Raw genomic sequence first — 18,793 nt, 5'->3', positions numbered from 1 at the left:
AATATTTGACGAATACTGTTTTTGAAACTTTTAAATATACAATTGCAGGTTATCAGATAACACAGCCTGGGATTATATTTGGGGTCAAAAAGACAACTGTAATGGTCACTGTATTCTAAAATAGATCATTCTAGAAAACCATTGTCAGAATCCTGACAGCTTCATTTCGTCAGTACTTTCTCCATCGAATTGCATAATTGTTTTTCATTTCTAAAACTAAAAATCGAGAAAATAAATTATGTGTATCATTGATATAGAGTGTTGTTACCTCTATCAGTAATGTGTTGTAGCCGAAATAGCTCAAGTGTTGGGAGAGCGTTAGACTGAAGATCTAAAGGTCCTGGTTCGATCCCGGGTTTCGGCATTAACTATCTTTTTACCTTGATTTGAAGATCTAAAGCCCTGGTTCGATCTCGGGTTTCCGCAGTAACTTTTATTGATTTTTGCAATTGAGTGTTGTTACCTCTATATTACTAAAGCGACCTGAGTTACACGACATGATATAGTGTTGTTACCTCTATATTACTAAAGCGACCTGAGTTACACGACATGATATAGTGTTGTTACCTCTATATTACTAAAGCGACCTGAGTTACACGACATGATATAGTGTTGTTACCTCTATATTACTAAAGCGACCTGAGTTACACGACATGATATAGTGTTGTTACCTCTATATTACTAAAGCGACCTGAGTTACACGACATGATATAGTGTTGTTACCTCTACATTACTAAAGCGACCTGAGTTACACGACATGATATAGTGTTGTTACCTCTATATTACTAAAGCGACCTGAGTTACACGACATGATATAGTGTTGTTACCTCTATATTACTAAAGCGACCTGAGTTACACGACATGATATAGTGTTGTTACCTCTATATTACTAAAGCGACCTGAGTTACACGACATGATATAGTGTTGTTACCTCTATATTACTAAAGCGACCTGAGTTACACGACATGATATAGTGTTGTTACCTCTATATTACTAAAGCGACCTGAGTTACACGACATGATATAGTGTTGTTACCTCTATATTACTAAAGCGACCTGAGTTACACGACATGATATAGTGTTGTTACCTCTATATTACTAAAGCGACCTGAGTTACACGACATGATATAGTGTTGTTACCTCTATATTACTAAAGCGACCTGAGTTACACGACATGATATAGTGTTGTTACCTATATTACTAAAGCGACCTGAGTTACACGACATGATATAGTGTTGTTACCTCTATATTACTAAAGCGACCTGAGTTACACGACATGATATAGTGTTGTTACCTCTATATTACTAAAGCGACCTGAGTTACACGACATGATATAGTGTTGTTACCTCTATATTACTAAAGCGACCTGAGTTACACACGACATGATATAGTGTTGTTACCTATATTTTACTAAAGCGACCTGAGTTACACGACATGATATAGTGTTGTTTCCTCTATATTACTAAAGCGACCTGAGTTACACGACATGATATAGTGTTGTTACCTCTATATTACTAAAGCGACCTGAGTTACACGACATGATATAGTGTTGTTACCTCTATATTACTAAAGCGACCTGAGTTACACGACATGATATAGTGTTGTTACCTCTATATTACTAAAGCGACCTGAGTTACACGACATGATATAGTGTTGTTACCTCTATATTACTAAAGCGACCTGAGTTACACGACATGATATAGTGTTGTTACCTCTATATTACTAAAGCGACCTGAGTTACACGACATGATATAGTGTTGTTACCTCTATATTACTAAAGCGACCTGAGTTACACGACATGATATAGTGTTGTTACCTCTATATTACTAAAGCGACCTGAGTTACACGACATGATATAGTGTTGTTACCTCTATATTACTAAAGCGACCTGAGTTACACGACATGATATAGTGTTGTTACCTCTATATTACTAAAGCGACCTGAGTTACACGACATGATATAGTGTTGTTACCTCTATATTACTAAAGCGACCTGAGTTACACGACATGATATAGTGTTGTTACCTCTATATTACTAAAGCGACCTGAGTTACACGACATGATATAGTGTTGTTACCTCTATATTACTAAAGCGACCTGAGTTACACGACATGATATAGTGTTGTTACCTCTATATTACTAAAGCGACCTGAGTTACACGACATGATATAGTGTTGTTACCTCTATATTACTAAAAGCGACCTGAGTTACACGACATGATATAGTGTTGTTACCTCTATATTACTAAAGCGACCTGAGTTACACGACATGATATAGTGTTGTTACCTCTATATTACTAAAGCGACCTGAGTTACACGACATGATATAGTGTTGTTACCTCTATATTACTAAAGCGACCTGAGTTACACGACATGATATAGTGTTGTTACCTCTATATTACTAAAGCGACCTGAGTTACACGACATGATATAGTGTTGTTACCTCTATATTACTAAAGCGACCTGAGTTACACGACATGATATAGTGTTGTTACCTCTATATTACTAAAGCGACCTGAGTTACACGACATGATATAGTGTTGTTACCTCTATATTACTAAAGCGACCTGAGTTACACGACATGATATAGTGTTGTTACCTCTATATTACTAAAGCGACCTGAGTTACACGACATGATATAGTGTTGTTACCTCTATATTACTAAAGCGACCTGAGTTACACGACATGATATAGTGTTGTTACCTCTATATTACTAAAGCGACCTGAGTTACACGACATGATATAGTGTTGTTACCTCTATATTACTAAAGCGACCTGAGTTACACGACATGATATAGTGTTGTTACCTCTATATTACTAAAGCGACCTGAGTTACACGACATGATATAGTGTTGTTACCTCTATATTACTAAAGCGACCTGAGTTACACGACATGATATAGTGTTGTTACCTCTATATTACTAAAGCGACCTGAGTTACACGACATGATATAGTGTTGTTACCTCTATATTACTAAAGCGACCTGAGTTACACGACATGATATAGTGTTGTTACCTCTATATTACTAAAGCGACCTGAGTTACACGACATGATATAGTGTTGTTACCTCTATATTACTAAAGCGACCTGAGTTACACGACATGATATAGTGTTGTTACCTCTATATTACTAAAGCGACCTGAGTTACACGACATGATATAGTGTTGTTACCTCTATATTACTAAAGCGACCTGAGTTACACGACATGATATAGTGTTGTTACCTCTATATTACTAAAGCGACCTGAGTTACACGACATGATATAGTGTGTTGTTACCTCTATATTACTAAAGCGACCTGAGTTTACACGACATGATATAGTGTTGTTACCTCTATATTACTAAAGCGACCTGAGTTACACGACATGATATAGTGTTGTTACCTCTATATTACTAAAGCGACCTGAGTTACTCGACATGATATAGTGTTGTTACCTCTATATTACTAAAGCGACCTGAGTTACACGACATGATATAGTGTTGTTACCTCTATATTACTAAAGCGACCTGAGTTACACGACATGATATAGTGTTGTTACCTCTATATTACTAAAGCGACCTGAGTTACTCGACATGATATAGTGTTGTTACCTCTATATTACTAAAGCGACCTGAGTTACACGACATGATATAGTGTTGTTACCTCTATATTACTAAAGCGACCTGAGTTACACGACATGATATAGTGTTGTTACCTCTATATTACTAAAGCGACCTGAGTTACACGACATGATATAGTGTTGTTACCTCTATATTACTAAAGCGACCTGAGTTACACGACATGATATAGTGTTGTTACCTCTATATTACTAAAGCGACCTGAGTTACACGACATGATATAGTGTTGTTACCTCTATATTACTAAAGCGACCTGAGTTACACGACATGATATAGTGTTGTTACCTCTATATTACTAAAGCGACCTGAGTTACACGACATGATATAGTGTTGTTACCTCTATATTACTAAAGCGACCTGAGTTACACGACATGATATAGTGTTGTTACCTCTATATTACTAAAGCGACCTGAGTTACACGACATGATATAGTGTTGTTACCTCTATATTACTAAAGCGACCTGAGTTACACGACATGATATAGTGTTGTTACCTCTATATTACTAAAGCGACCTGAGTTACACGACATGATATAGTGTTGTTACCTCTATTTACTAAAGCGACCTGAGTTACACGACATGATATAGTGTGTTGTTACCTCTATATTATTACTAAAGCGACCTGAGTTACACGACATGATATAGTGTTGTTACCTCTATATTACTAAAGCGACCTGAGTTACACGACATGATATAGTGTTGTTACCTCTATATTACTAAAGCGACCTGAGTTACACGACATGATATAGTGTTGTTACCTCTATATTACTAAAGCGACCTGAGTTACACGACATGATATAGTGTTGTTACCTCTATATTACTAAAGCGACCTGAGTTACACGACATGATATAGTGTTGTTACCTCTATATTACTAAAGCGACCTGAGTTACACGACATGATATAGTGTTGTTACCTCTATATTACTAAAGCGACCTGAGTTACACGACATGATATAGTGTTGTTACCTCTATATTACTAAAGCGACCTGAGTTACACGACATGATATAGTGTTGTTACCTCTATATTACTAAAGCGACCTGAGTTACACGACATGATATAGTGTTGTTACCTCTATTTTACTAAAGCGACCTGAGTTACTCGACATGATATAGTGTTGTTACCTCTATATTACTAAAGCGACCTGAGTTACACGACATGATATAGTGTTGTTACCTCTATATTACTAAAGCGACCTGAGTTACACGACATGATATAGTGTTGTTACCTCTATATTACTAAAGCGACCTGAGTTACACGACATGATATAGTGTTGTTACCTCTATATTACTAAAGCGACCTGAGTTACACGACATGATATAGTGTTGTTACCTCTATATTACTAAAGCGACCTGAGTTACACGACATGATATAGTGTTGTTACCTATATATTACTAAAGCGACCTGAGTTACACGACATGATATAGTGTTGTTACCTGTATTTTACTAAAGCGACCTGAGTTACACGACATGATATTGTGTTGTTACCTCTATATTACTAAAGCGACCTGAGTTACACGACATGATATAGTGTTGTTACCTCTATATTACTAAAGCGACCTGAGTTACACGACATGATATAGTGTTGTTACCTCTATATTACTAAAGCGACCTGAGTTACACGACATGATATAGTGTTGTTACCTGTATTTTACTAAAGCGACCTGAGTTACTCGACATGATATAGTGTTGTTACCTCTATATTACTAAAGCGACCTGAGTTACACGACATGATATAGTGTTGTTACCTCTATATTACTAAAGCGACCTGAGTTACACGACATGATATAGTGTTGTTACCTCTATATTACTAAAGCGACCTGAGTTACACGACATGATATAGTGTTGTTACCTCTATATTACTAAAGCGACCTGAGTTACACGACATGATATAGTGTTGTTACCTCTATATTACTAAAGCGACCTGAGTTACTCGACATGATATAGTGTTGTTACCTCTATATTACTAAAGCGACCTGAGTTACTCGACATGATATAGTGTTGTTACCTCTATATTACTAAAGCGACCTGAGTTACACGACATGATATAGTGTTGTTACCTCTATATTACTAAAGCGACCTGAGTTACACGACATGATATAGTGTTGTTACCTCTATATTACTAAAGCGACCTGAGTTACACGACATGATATAGTGTTGTTACCTCTATATTACTAAAGCGACCTGAGTTACACGACATGATATAGTGTTGTTACCTCTATATTACTAAAGCGACCTGAGTTACACGACATGATATAGTGTTGTTACCTCTATATTACTAAAGCGACCTGAGTTACACGACATGATATAGTGTTGTTACCTCTATATTACTAAAGCGACCTGAGTTACACGACATGATATAGTGTTGTTACCTCTATATTACTAAAGCGACCTGAGTTACACGACATGATATAGTGTTGTTACCTCTATATTACTAAAGCGACCTGAGTTACACGACATGATATAGTGTTGTTACCTCTATATTACTAAAGCGACCTGAGTTACACGACATGATATAGTGTTGTTACCTCTATATTACTAAAGCGACCTGAGTTACACGACATGATATAGTGTTGTTACCTCTATATTACTAAAGCGACCTGAGTTACACGACATGATATAGTGTTGTTACCTCTATATTTACTAAAGCGACCTGAGTTACACGACATGATATAGTGTTGTTACCTCTATATTACTAAAGCGACCTGAGTTACACGACATGATATAGTGTGTTGTTACCTCTATATTACTAAAGCGACCTGAGTTACACGACATGATATAGTGTTGTTACCTCTATATTACTAAAGCGACCTGAGTTACACGACATGATATAGTGTTGTTACCTCTATATTACTAAAGCGACCTGAGTTACACGACATGATATAGTGTTGTTACCTCTATATTACTAAAGCGACCTGAGTTACACGACGTGATATAGTGTTGTTACCTCTATATTACTAAAGCGACCTGAGTTACACGACATGATATAGTGTTGTTACCTCTATATTACTAAAGCGACCTGAGTTACACGACATGATATAGTGTTGTTACCTATATATTACTAAAGCGACCTGAGTTACACGACATGATATAGTGTTGTTACCTCTATATTACTAAAGCGACCTGAGTTACACGACATGATATAGTGTTGTTGTTACCTCTATATTACTAAAGCGACCTGAGTTACACGACATGATATAGTGTTGTTACCTCTATATTACTAAAGCGACCTGAGTTACACGACATGATATAGTGTTGTTACCTCTATATTACTAAAGCGACCTGAGTTACACGACATGATATAGTGTTGTTACCTCTATATTACTAAAGCGACCTGAGTTACACGACATGATATAGTGTTGTTACCTCTATATTACTAAAGCGACCTGAGTTACACGACATGATATAGTGTTGTTACCTCTATATTACTAAAGCGACCTGAGTTACACGACATGATATAGTGTTGTTACCTCTATATTACTAAAGCGACCTGAGTTACACGACATGATATAGTGTTGTTACCTCTATATTACTAAAGCGACCTGAGTTACACGACATGATATAGTGTTGTTACCTCTATATTACTAAAGCGACCTGAGTTACACGACATGATATAGTGTTGTTACCTCTATATTACTAAAGCGACCTGAGTTACACGACATGATATAGTGTTGTTACCTCTATATTACTAAGGACCTGAGTTACGATGATATAGTGTTGTTACCTCTATATTACTAAAGCGACCTGAGTTACACGACATGATATAGTGTTGTTACCTCTATATTACTAAAGCGACCTGAGTTACACGACATGATATAGTGTTGTTACCTCTATATTACTAAAGCGACCTGAGTTACACGACATGATATAGTGTTGTTACCTCTATATTACTAAAGCGACCTGAGTTACACGACATGATATAGTGTTGTTACCTCTATATTACTAAAGCGACCTGAGTTACACGACATGATATAGTGTTGTTACCTCTATATTACTAAAAGCGACCTGAGTTACACGACATGATATAGTGTTGTTACCTCTATATTACTAAAGCGACCTGAGTTACACGACATGATATAGTGTTGTTACCTCTATATTACTAAAGCGACATGAGTTACACGACATGATATAGTGTTGTTACCTCTATATTACTAAAGCGACCTGATTTACTCGACATGATATAGTGTTGTTACCTCTATATTACTAAAGCGACCTGAGTTACACGACATGATATAGTGTTGTTACCTCTATATTACTAAAGCGACCTGAGTTACACGACATGATATAGTGTTGTTACCTCTATATTACTAAAGCGACCTGAGTTACACGACATGATATAGTGTTGTTACCTCTATATTACTAAAGCGACCTGAGTTACACGACATGATATAGTGTTGTGTTACCTCTATATTATAAAGCGACCTGAGTTACACGACATGATATAGTGTTGTTACCTCTATATTACTAAAGCGACCTGAGTTACACGACATGATATAGTGTTGTTACCTCTATATTACTAAAGCGACCTGAGTTACACGACATGATATAGTGTTGTTACCTCTATATTACTAAAGCGACCTGAGTTACACGACATGATATAGTGTTGTTACCTCTATATTACTAAAGCGACCTGAGTTACACGACATGATATAGTGTTGTTACCTCTATATTACTAAAGCGACCTGAGTTACACGACATGATATAGTGTTGTTACCTCTATATTACTAAAGCGACCTGAGTTACACGACATGATATAGTGTTGTTACCTCTATATTACTAAAGCGACCTGAGTTACACGACATGATATAGTGTTGTTACCTCTATATTACTAAAGCGACCTGAGTTACACGACATGATATTGTGTTGTTACCTCTATATTACTAAAGCGACCTGAGTTACACGACATGATATAGTGTTGTTACCTCTATATTACTAAAGCGACCTGAGTTACACGACATGATATAGTGTTGTTACCTCTATATTACTAAAGCGACCTGAGTTACACGACATGATATAGTGTTGTTACCTCTATATTACTAAAGCGACCTGAGTTACACGACATGATATAGTGTTGTTACCTCTATATTACTAAAGCGACCTGAGTTACACGACATGATATAGTGTTGTTACCTCTATATTACTAAAGCGACCTGAGTTACACGACATGATATAGTGTTGTTACCTCTATATTACTAAAGCGACCTGAGTTACACGACATGATATAGTGTTGTTACCTCTATATTACTAAAGCGACCTGAGTTACACGACATGATATAGTGTTGTTACCTCTATATTACTAAAGCGACCTGAGTTACACGACATGATATAGTGTTGTTACCTCTATATTACTAAAGCGACCTGAGTTACACGACATGATATAGTGTTGTTACCTCTATATTACTAAAGCGACCTGAGTTACACGACATGATATAGTGTTGTTACCTCTATATTACTAAAGCGACCTGAGTTACACGACATGATATAGTGTTGTTACCTCTATATTACTAAAGCGACCTGAGTTACACGACATGATATAGTGTTGTTACCTCTATATTACTAAAGCGACCTGAGTTACACGACATGATATAGTGTTGTTACCTCTATATTACTAAAGCGACCTGAGTTACACGACATGATATAGTGTTGTTACCTCTATATTACTAAAGCGACCTGAGTTACACGACATGATATAGTGTTGTTACCTCTATATTACTAAAGCGACCTGAGTTACACGACATGATATAGTGTTGTTACCTCTATATTACTAAAGCGACCTGAGTTACACGACATGATATAGTGTTGTTACCTCTATATTACTAAAGCGACCTGAGTTACACGACATGATATAGTGTTGTTACCTCTATATTACTAAAGCGACCTGAGTTACACGACATGATATAGTGTTGTTACCTCTATATTACTAAAGCGACCTGAGTTACACGACATGATATAGTGTTGTTACCTCTATATTACTAAAGCGACCTGAGTTACACGACATGATATAGTGTTGTTACCTCTATATTACTAAAGCGACCTGAGTTACACGACATGATATAGTGTTGTTACCTCTATATTACTAAAGCGACCTGAGTTACACGACATGATATAGTGTTGTTACCTCTATATTACTAAAGCGACCTGAGTTACACGACATGATATAGTGTTGTTACCTCTATATTACTAAAGCGACCTGAGTTACACGACATGATATAGTGTTGTTACCTCTATATTACTAAAGCGACCTGAGTTACACGACATGATATAGTTTTTGTTACCTCTATATTACTAAAGCGACCTGAGTTACACGACATGATATAGTGTTGTTACCTCTATATTACTAAAGCGACCTGAGTTACACGACATGATATAGTGTTGTTACCTCTATATTACTAAAGCGACCTGAGTTACACGACATGATATAGTGTTGTTACCTCTATATTACTAAAGCGACCTGAGTTACACGACATGATATAGTGTTGTTACCTCTATATTACTAAAGCGACCTGAGTTACACGACATGATATAGTGTTGTTACCTCTATATTACTAAAGCGACCTGAGTTACACGACATGATATAGTGTTGTTACCTCTATATTAAAAGCGACCTGAGTTACACGACATGATATAGTGTTGTTACCTCTATATTACTAAAGCGACCTGAGTTACACGACATGATATAGTGTTGTTACCTCTATATTACTAAAGCGACCTGAGTTACACGACATGATATAGTGTTGTTACCTCTATATTACTAAAGCGACCTGAGTTACACGACATGATATAGTGTTGTTACCTCTATATTACTAAAGCGACCTGAGTTACACGACATGATATAGTGTTGTTACCTCTATATTACTAAAGCGACCTGAGTTACACGACATGATATAGTGTTGTTACCTCTATATTACTAAAGCGACCTGAGTTACACGACATGATATAGTGTTGTTACCTCTATATTACTAAAGCGACCTGAGTTACACGACATGATATAGTGTTGTTACCTCTATATTACTAAAGCGACCTGAGTTACACGACATGATATAGTGTTGTTACCTCTATATTACTAAAGCGACCTGAGTTACACGACATGATATAGTGTTGTTACCTCTATATTACTAAAGCGACCTGAGTTACACGACATGATATAGTGTTGTTACCTCTATATTACTAAAGCGACCTGAGTTACACGACATGATATAGTGTTGTTACCTCTATATTACTAAAGCGACCTGAGTTACACGACATGATATAGTGTTGTTACCTCTATATTACTAAAGCGACCTGAGTTACACGACATGATATAGTGTTGTTACCTCTATATTACTAAAGCGACCTGAGTTACTCGACATGATATAGTGTTGTTACCTCTATATTACTAAAGCGACCTGAGTTACACGACATGATATAGTGTTGTTACCTCTATATTACTAAAGCGACCTGAGTTACACGACATGATATAGTGTTGTTACCTCTATATTACTAAAGCGACCTGAGTTACACGACATGATATAGTGTTGTTACCTCTATATTACTAAAGCGACCTGAGTTACACGACATGATATAGTGTTGTTACCTCTATATTACTAAAGCGACCTGAGTTACACGACATGATATAGTGTTGTTACCTCTATATTACTAAAGCGACCTGAGTTACACGACATGATATAGTGTTGTTACCTCTATATTACTAAAGCGACCTGAGTTACACGACATGATATAGTGTTGTTACCTCTATATTACTAAAGCGACCTGAGTTACACGACATGATATAGTGTTGTTACCTCTATATTACTAAAGCGACCTGAGTTACACGACATGATATAGTGTTGTTACCTCTATATTACTAAAGCGACCTGAGTTACACGACATGATATAGTGTTGTTACCTCTATATTACTAAAGCGACCTGAGTTACACGACATGATATAGTGTTGTTACCTCTATATTACTAAAGCGACCTGAGTTACACGACATGATATAGTGTTGTTACCTCTATATTACTAAAGCGACCTGAGTTACACGACATGATATAGTGTTGTTACCTCTATATTACTAAAGCGACCTGAGTTACACGACATGATATAGTGTTGTTACCTCTATATTACTAAAAGCGACCTGAGTTACACGACATGATATAGTGTTGTTACCTCTATATTACTAAAGCGACCTGAGTTACACGACATGATATAGTGTTGTTACCTATATATTACTAAAGCGACCTGAGTTACACACGACATGATATAGTGTTGTTACCTCTATATTACTAAAGCGACCTGAGTTACACGACATGATATAGTGTTGTTACCTCTATATTACTAAAGCGACCTGAGTTACACGACATGATATAGTGTTGTTACCTCTATATTACTAAAGCGACCTGAGTTACACGACATGATATAGTGTTGTTACCTCTATATTACTAAAGCGACCTGAGTTACACGACATGATATAGTGTTGTTACCTCTATATTACTAAAGCGACCTGAGTTACACGACATGATATAGTGTTGTTACCTCTATATTACTAAAGCGACCTGAGTTACACGACATGATATAGTGTTGTTACCTCTATATTACTAAAGCGACCTGAGTTACACGACATGATATAGTGTTGTTACCTATATTACTAAAGCGACCTGAGTTACACGACATGATATAGTGTTGTTACCTCTATATTACTAAAGCGACCTGAGTTACACGACATGATATAGTGTTGTTACCTCTATATTACTAAAGCGACCTGAGTTACACGACATGATATAGTGTTGTTACCTCTATATTACTAAAGCGACCTGAGTTACACGACATGATATAGTGTTGTTACCTCTATATTACTAAAGCGACCTGAGTTACACGACATGATATAGTGTTGTTACCTCTATATTACTAAAGCGACCTGAGTTACACGACATGATATAGTGTTGTTACCTCTATATTACTAAAGCGACCTGAGTTACACGACATGATATAGTGTTGTTACCTATATATTACTAAAGCGACCTGAGTTACACGACATGATATAGTGTTGTTACCTCTATATTACTAAAGCGACCTGAGTTACACGACATGATATAGTGTTGTTACCTCTATATTACTAAAGCGACCTGAGTTACACGACATGATATAGTGTTGTTACCTCTATATTACTAAAGCGACCTGAGTTACACGACATGATATAGTGTTGTTACCTCTATATTACTAAAGCGACCTGAGTTACACGACATGATATAGTGTTGTTACCTCTATATTACTAAAGCGACCTGAGTTACACGACATGATATAGTGTTGTTACCTCTATATTACTAAAGCGACCTGAGTTACACGACATGATATAGTGTTGTTACCTCTATATTACTAAAGCGACCTGAGTTACACGACATGATATAGTGTTGTTACCTCTATATTACTAAAGCGACCTGAGTTACACGACATGATATAGTGTTGTTACCTCTATATTACTAAAGCGACCTGAGTTACACGACATGATATAGTGTTGTTACCTCTATATTACTAAAGCGACCTGAGTTACACACGGACATGATATAGTGTTGTTACCTATATTACTAAAGCGACCTGAGTTACACGACAATGATATAGTGTTGTTACCTCTATATTACTAAAGCGACCTGAGTTACACGACATGATATAGTGTTGTTACCTCTATATATTACTAAAGCGACCTGAGTTACACGACATGATATAGTGTTGTTACCTATATATTACTAAAGCGACCTGAGTTACACACGGACATGATATAGTGTTGTTACCTCTATATTACTAAAGCGACCTGAGTTACACGACATGATATAGTGTTGTTACCTATATTACTAAAGCGACCTGAGTTACACGACATGATATAGTGTTGTTACCTCTATATTACTAAAGCGACCTGAGTTACACGACATGATATAGTGTTGTTACCTCTATATTACTAAAGCGACCTGAGTTACACGACATGATATAGTGTTGTTACCTCTATATTACTAAAGCGACCTGAGTTACACGACATGATATAGTGTTGTTACCTCTATATTACTAAAGCGACCTGAGTTACACGACATGATATAGTGTTGTTACCTCTATATTACTAAAGCGACCTGAGTTACACGACATGATATAGTGTTGTTACCTCTATATTACTAAAGCGACCTGAGTTACACGACATGATATAGTGTTGTTACCTCTATATTACTAAAGCGACCTGAGTTACACGACATGATATAGTGTTGTTACCTCTATATTACTAAAGCGACCTGAGTTACACGACATGATATAGTGTTGTTACCTCTATATTACTAAAGCGACCTGAGTTACACGACATGATATAGTGTTGTTACCTCTATATTACTAAAGCGACCTGAGTTACACGACATGATATAGTGTTGTTACCTCTATATTACTAAAGCGACCTGAGTTACACGACATGATATAGTGTTGTTACCTCTATATTACTAAAGCGACCTGAGTTACACGACATGATATAGTGTTGTTACCTCTATATTACTAAAGCGACCTGAGTTACACGACATGATATAGTTTTGTTACCTCTATATTACTAAAGCGACCTGAGTTACACGACATGATATAGTGTTGTTACCTATATAGACTAAAGCGACCTGAGTTACACGACATGATATAGTGTTGTTACCTCTATATTACTAAAGCGACCTGAGTTACACGACATGATATAGTGTTGTTACCTCTATATTACTAAAGCGACCTGAGTTACACGACATGATATAGTGTTGTTACCTCTATATTACTAAAGCGACCTGAGTTACACGACATGATATAGTGTTGTTACCTCTATATTACTAAAGCGACCTGAGTTACACGACATGATATAGTGTTGTTACCTCTATATATTACTAAAGCGACCTGAGTTACACGACATGATATAGTGTTGTTACCTCTATATTACTAAAGCGACCTGAGTTACACGACATGATATAGTGTTGTTACCTCTATATTACTAAAGCGACCTGAGTTACACGACATGATATAGTGTTGTTACCTCTATATATTACTAAAGCGACCTGAGTTACACGACATGATATAGTGTTGTTACCTCTATATTACTAAAGCGACCTGAGTTACACGACATGATATAGTGTTGTTACCTCTATATTACTAAAGCGACCTGAGTTACACGACATGATATAGTGTTGTTACCTCTATATTACTAAAGCGACCTGAGTTACACGATATGATATAGTGTTGTTACCTCTATATTACTAAAGCGACCTGAGTTACACGACATGATATAGTGTTGTTACCTCTATATTACTAAAGCGACCTGAGTTACACGACATGATATAGTGTTGTTACCTCTATATTACTAAAGCGACCTGAGTTACACGACATGATATAGTGTTGTTACCTCTATATTACTAAAGCGACCTGAGTTACACGACATGATATAGTGTTGTTACCTCTATATTACTAAAGCGACCTGAGTTACACGACATGATATAGTGTTGTTACCTCTATATTACTAAAGCGACCTGAGTTACACGACATGATATAGTGTTGTTACCTCTATATTACTAAAGCGACCTGAGTTACACGACATGATATAGTGTTGTTACCTCTATATTACTAAAGCGACCTGAGTTACACGACATGATATAGTGTTGTTACCTCTATATTACTAAAGCGACCTGAGTTACACGACATGATATAGTGTTGTTACCTCTATATTACTAAGAACATAAAGCGACCTGAGTTACACGACATGATATAGTGTTGTTACCTCTATATTACTAAAGCGACCTGAGTTACACGACATGATATAGTGTTGTTACCTCTATATTACTAAAGCGACCTGAGTTACACGACATGATATAGTGTTGTTACCTCTATATTACTAAAGCGACCTGAGTTACACGACATGATATAGTGTTGTTACCTCTATATTACTAAAGCGACCTGAGTTACACGACATGATATAGTGTTGTTACCTCTATATTACTAAAGCGACCTGAGTTACACGACATGATATAGTGTTGTTACCTATATATTACTAAAGCGACCTGAGTTACACGACATGATATAGTGTTGTTACCTCTATATTACTAAAGCGACCTGAGTTACACGACATGATATAGTGTTGTTACCTCTATATTACTAAAGCGACCTGAGTTACACGACATGATATAGTGTTGTTACCTCTATATTACTAAAGCGACCTGAGTTACACGACATGATATAGTGTTGTTACCTCTATATTACTAAAGCGACCTGAGTTACACGACATGATATAGTGTTGTTACCTCTATATTACTAAAGCGACCTGAGTTACACGACATGATATAGTGTTGTTACCTCTATATTACTAAAGCGACCTGAGTTACACGACATGATATAGTGTTGTTACCTCTATATTACTAAAGCGACCTGAGTTACACGACATGATATAGTGTTGTTACCTCTATATTACTAAAGCGACCTGAGTTACACGACATGATATAGTGTTGTTACCTCTATATTACTAAAGCGACCTGAGTTACACGACATGATATAGTGTTGTTACCTCTATATTACTAAAGCGACCTGAGTTACACGACATGATATAGTGTTGTTACCTCTATATTACTAAAGCGACCTGAGTTACACGACATGATATAGTGTTGTTACCTCTATATTACTAAAGCGACCTGAGTTACACGACATGATATAGTGTTGTTACCTCTATATTACTAAAGCGACCTGAGTTACACGACATGATATAGTGTTGTTACCTCTATATTACTAAAGCGACCTGAGTTACACGACATGATATAGTGTTGTTACCTCTATATTACTAAAGCGACCTGAGTTACACGACATGATATAGTGTTGTTACCTCTATATTACTAAAGCGACCTGAGTTACACGACATGATATAGTGTTGTTACCTCTATATTACTAAAGCGACCTGAGTTACACGACATGATATAGTGTTGTTACCTCTATATTACTAAAGCGACCTGAGTTACACGACATGATATAGTGTTGTTACCTCTATATTACTAAAGCGACCTGAGTTACACGACATGATATAGTGTTGTTACCTCTATATTACTAAAGCGACCTGAGTTACACGACATGATATAGTGTTGTTACCTCTATATTACTAAAGCGACCTGAGTTACACGACATGATATAGTGTTGTTACCTCTATATTACTAAAGCGACCTGAGTTACACGACATGATATAGTGTTGTTACCTCTATATTACTAAAGCGACCTGAGTTACACGACATGATATAGTGTATATTGTGTTGTTACCTCTATATTACTAAAGCGACCTGAGTTACACGACATGATATAGTGTTGTTACCTCTATATTACTAAAGCGACCTGAGTTACACGACATGATATAGTGTTGTTACCTCTATATTACTAAAGCGACCTGAGTTACACGACATGATATAGTGTTGTTACCTCTATATTACTAAAGCGACCTGAGTTACACGACATGATATAGTGTTGTTACCTCTATATTACTAAAGCGACCTGAGTTACACACGGACATGATATAGTGTTGTTACCTATATTACTAAAGCGACCTGAGTTACACGACATGATATAGTGTTGTTACCTCTATATTACTAAAGCGACCTGAGTTACACGACATGATATAGTGTTGTTACCTCTATATTACTAAAGCGACCTGAGTTACACGACATGATATAGTGTTGTTACCTCTATATTACTAAAGCGACCTGAGTTACACGACATGATATAGTGTTGTTACCTCTATATTACTAAAGCGACCTGAGTTACACGACATGATATAGTGTTGTTACCTCTATATTACTAAAGCGACCTGAGTTACACGACATGATATAGTGTTGTTACCTCTATATTACTAAAGCGACCTGAGTTACACGACATGATATAGTGTTGTTACCTCTATATTACTAAAGCGACCTGAGTTACACGACATGATATAGTGTTGTTACCTCTATATTACTAAAGCGACCTGAGTTACACGACATGATATAGTGTTGTTACCTCTATATTACTAAAGCGACCTGAGTTACACGACATGATATAGTGTTGTTACCTCTATATTACTAAAGCGACCTGAGTTACACGACATGATATAGTGTTGTTACCTCTATATTACTAAAGCGACCTGAGTTACACGACATGATATAGTGTTGTTACCTCTATATTACTAAAGCGACCTGAGTTACACGACATGATATAGTGTTGTTACCTCTATATTACTAAAGCGACCTGAGTTACACGACATGATATAGTGTTGTTACCTCTATATTACTAAAGCGACCTGAGTTACACGACATGATATAGTGTTGTTACCTCTATATTACTAAAGCGACCTGAGTTACACGACATGATATAGTGTTGTTACCTCTATATTACTAAAGCGACCTGAGTTACACGACATGATATAGTGTTGTTACCTCTATATTACTAAAGCGACCTGAGTTACACGACATGATATAGTGTTGTTACCTCTATATTACTAAAGCGACCTGAGTTACACGACATGATATAGTGTTGTTACCTCTATATTACTAAAGCGACCTGAGTTACACGACATGATATAGTGTTGTTACCTCTATATTACTAAAGCGACCTGAGTTACACGACATGATATAGTGTTGTTACCTCTATATTACTAAAGCGACCTGAGTTACACGACATGATATAGTGTTGTTACCTCTATATTACTAAAGCAACCTGAGTTACACGACATGATATAGTGTTGTTACCTCTATATTACTAAAGCGACCTGAGTTACACGACATGATATAGTGTTGTTACCTCTATATTACTAAAGCGACCTGAGTTACACGACATGATATAGTGTTGTTACCTCTATATTACTAAAGCGACCTGAGTTACACGACATGATATAGTGTTGTTACCTCTATATTACTAAAGCGACCTGAGTTACACGACATGATATAGTGTTGTTACCTCTATATTACTAAAGCGACCTGAGTTACACGACATGATATAGTGTTGTTACCTCTATATTACTAAAGCGACCTGAGTTACACGACATGATATAGTGTTGTTACCTCTATATTACTAAAGCGACCTGAGTTACACGACATGATATAGTGTTGTTACCTCTATATTACTAAAGCGACCTGAGTTACACGACATGATATAGTGTTGTTACCTCTATATTACTAAAGCGACCTGAGTTACACGACATGATATA

General features: G+C 36.4%; 1 protein-coding gene and 1 non-coding gene across 2 annotated transcripts in view; one reads left to right on the top strand and one right to left on the bottom strand.

Annotated features, from left to right (window-relative positions):
* LOC138323402 (uncharacterized) overlaps positions 1-18,793 on the bottom strand; it is a 75,250-nt gene that overhangs the window by 21,308 nt on the left and 35,149 nt on the right. The gene's annotated exons all lie outside the window — the stretch shown is intronic.
* Positions 290-364, top strand: Trnaf-gaa (transfer RNA phenylalanine (anticodon GAA)). Its single transcript has one exon. It is a non-coding gene; the product is annotated as a tRNA-Phe (tRNA).

This window comes from Argopecten irradians, chromosome 5 (genome assembly GCF_041381155.1).
Source record: "Argopecten irradians isolate NY chromosome 5, Ai_NY, whole genome shotgun sequence".
Taxonomy (NCBI): domain Eukaryota; kingdom Metazoa; phylum Mollusca; class Bivalvia; order Pectinida; family Pectinidae; genus Argopecten; species Argopecten irradians.
This window is presented reverse-complemented; position numbering and strand designations above follow the sequence as displayed.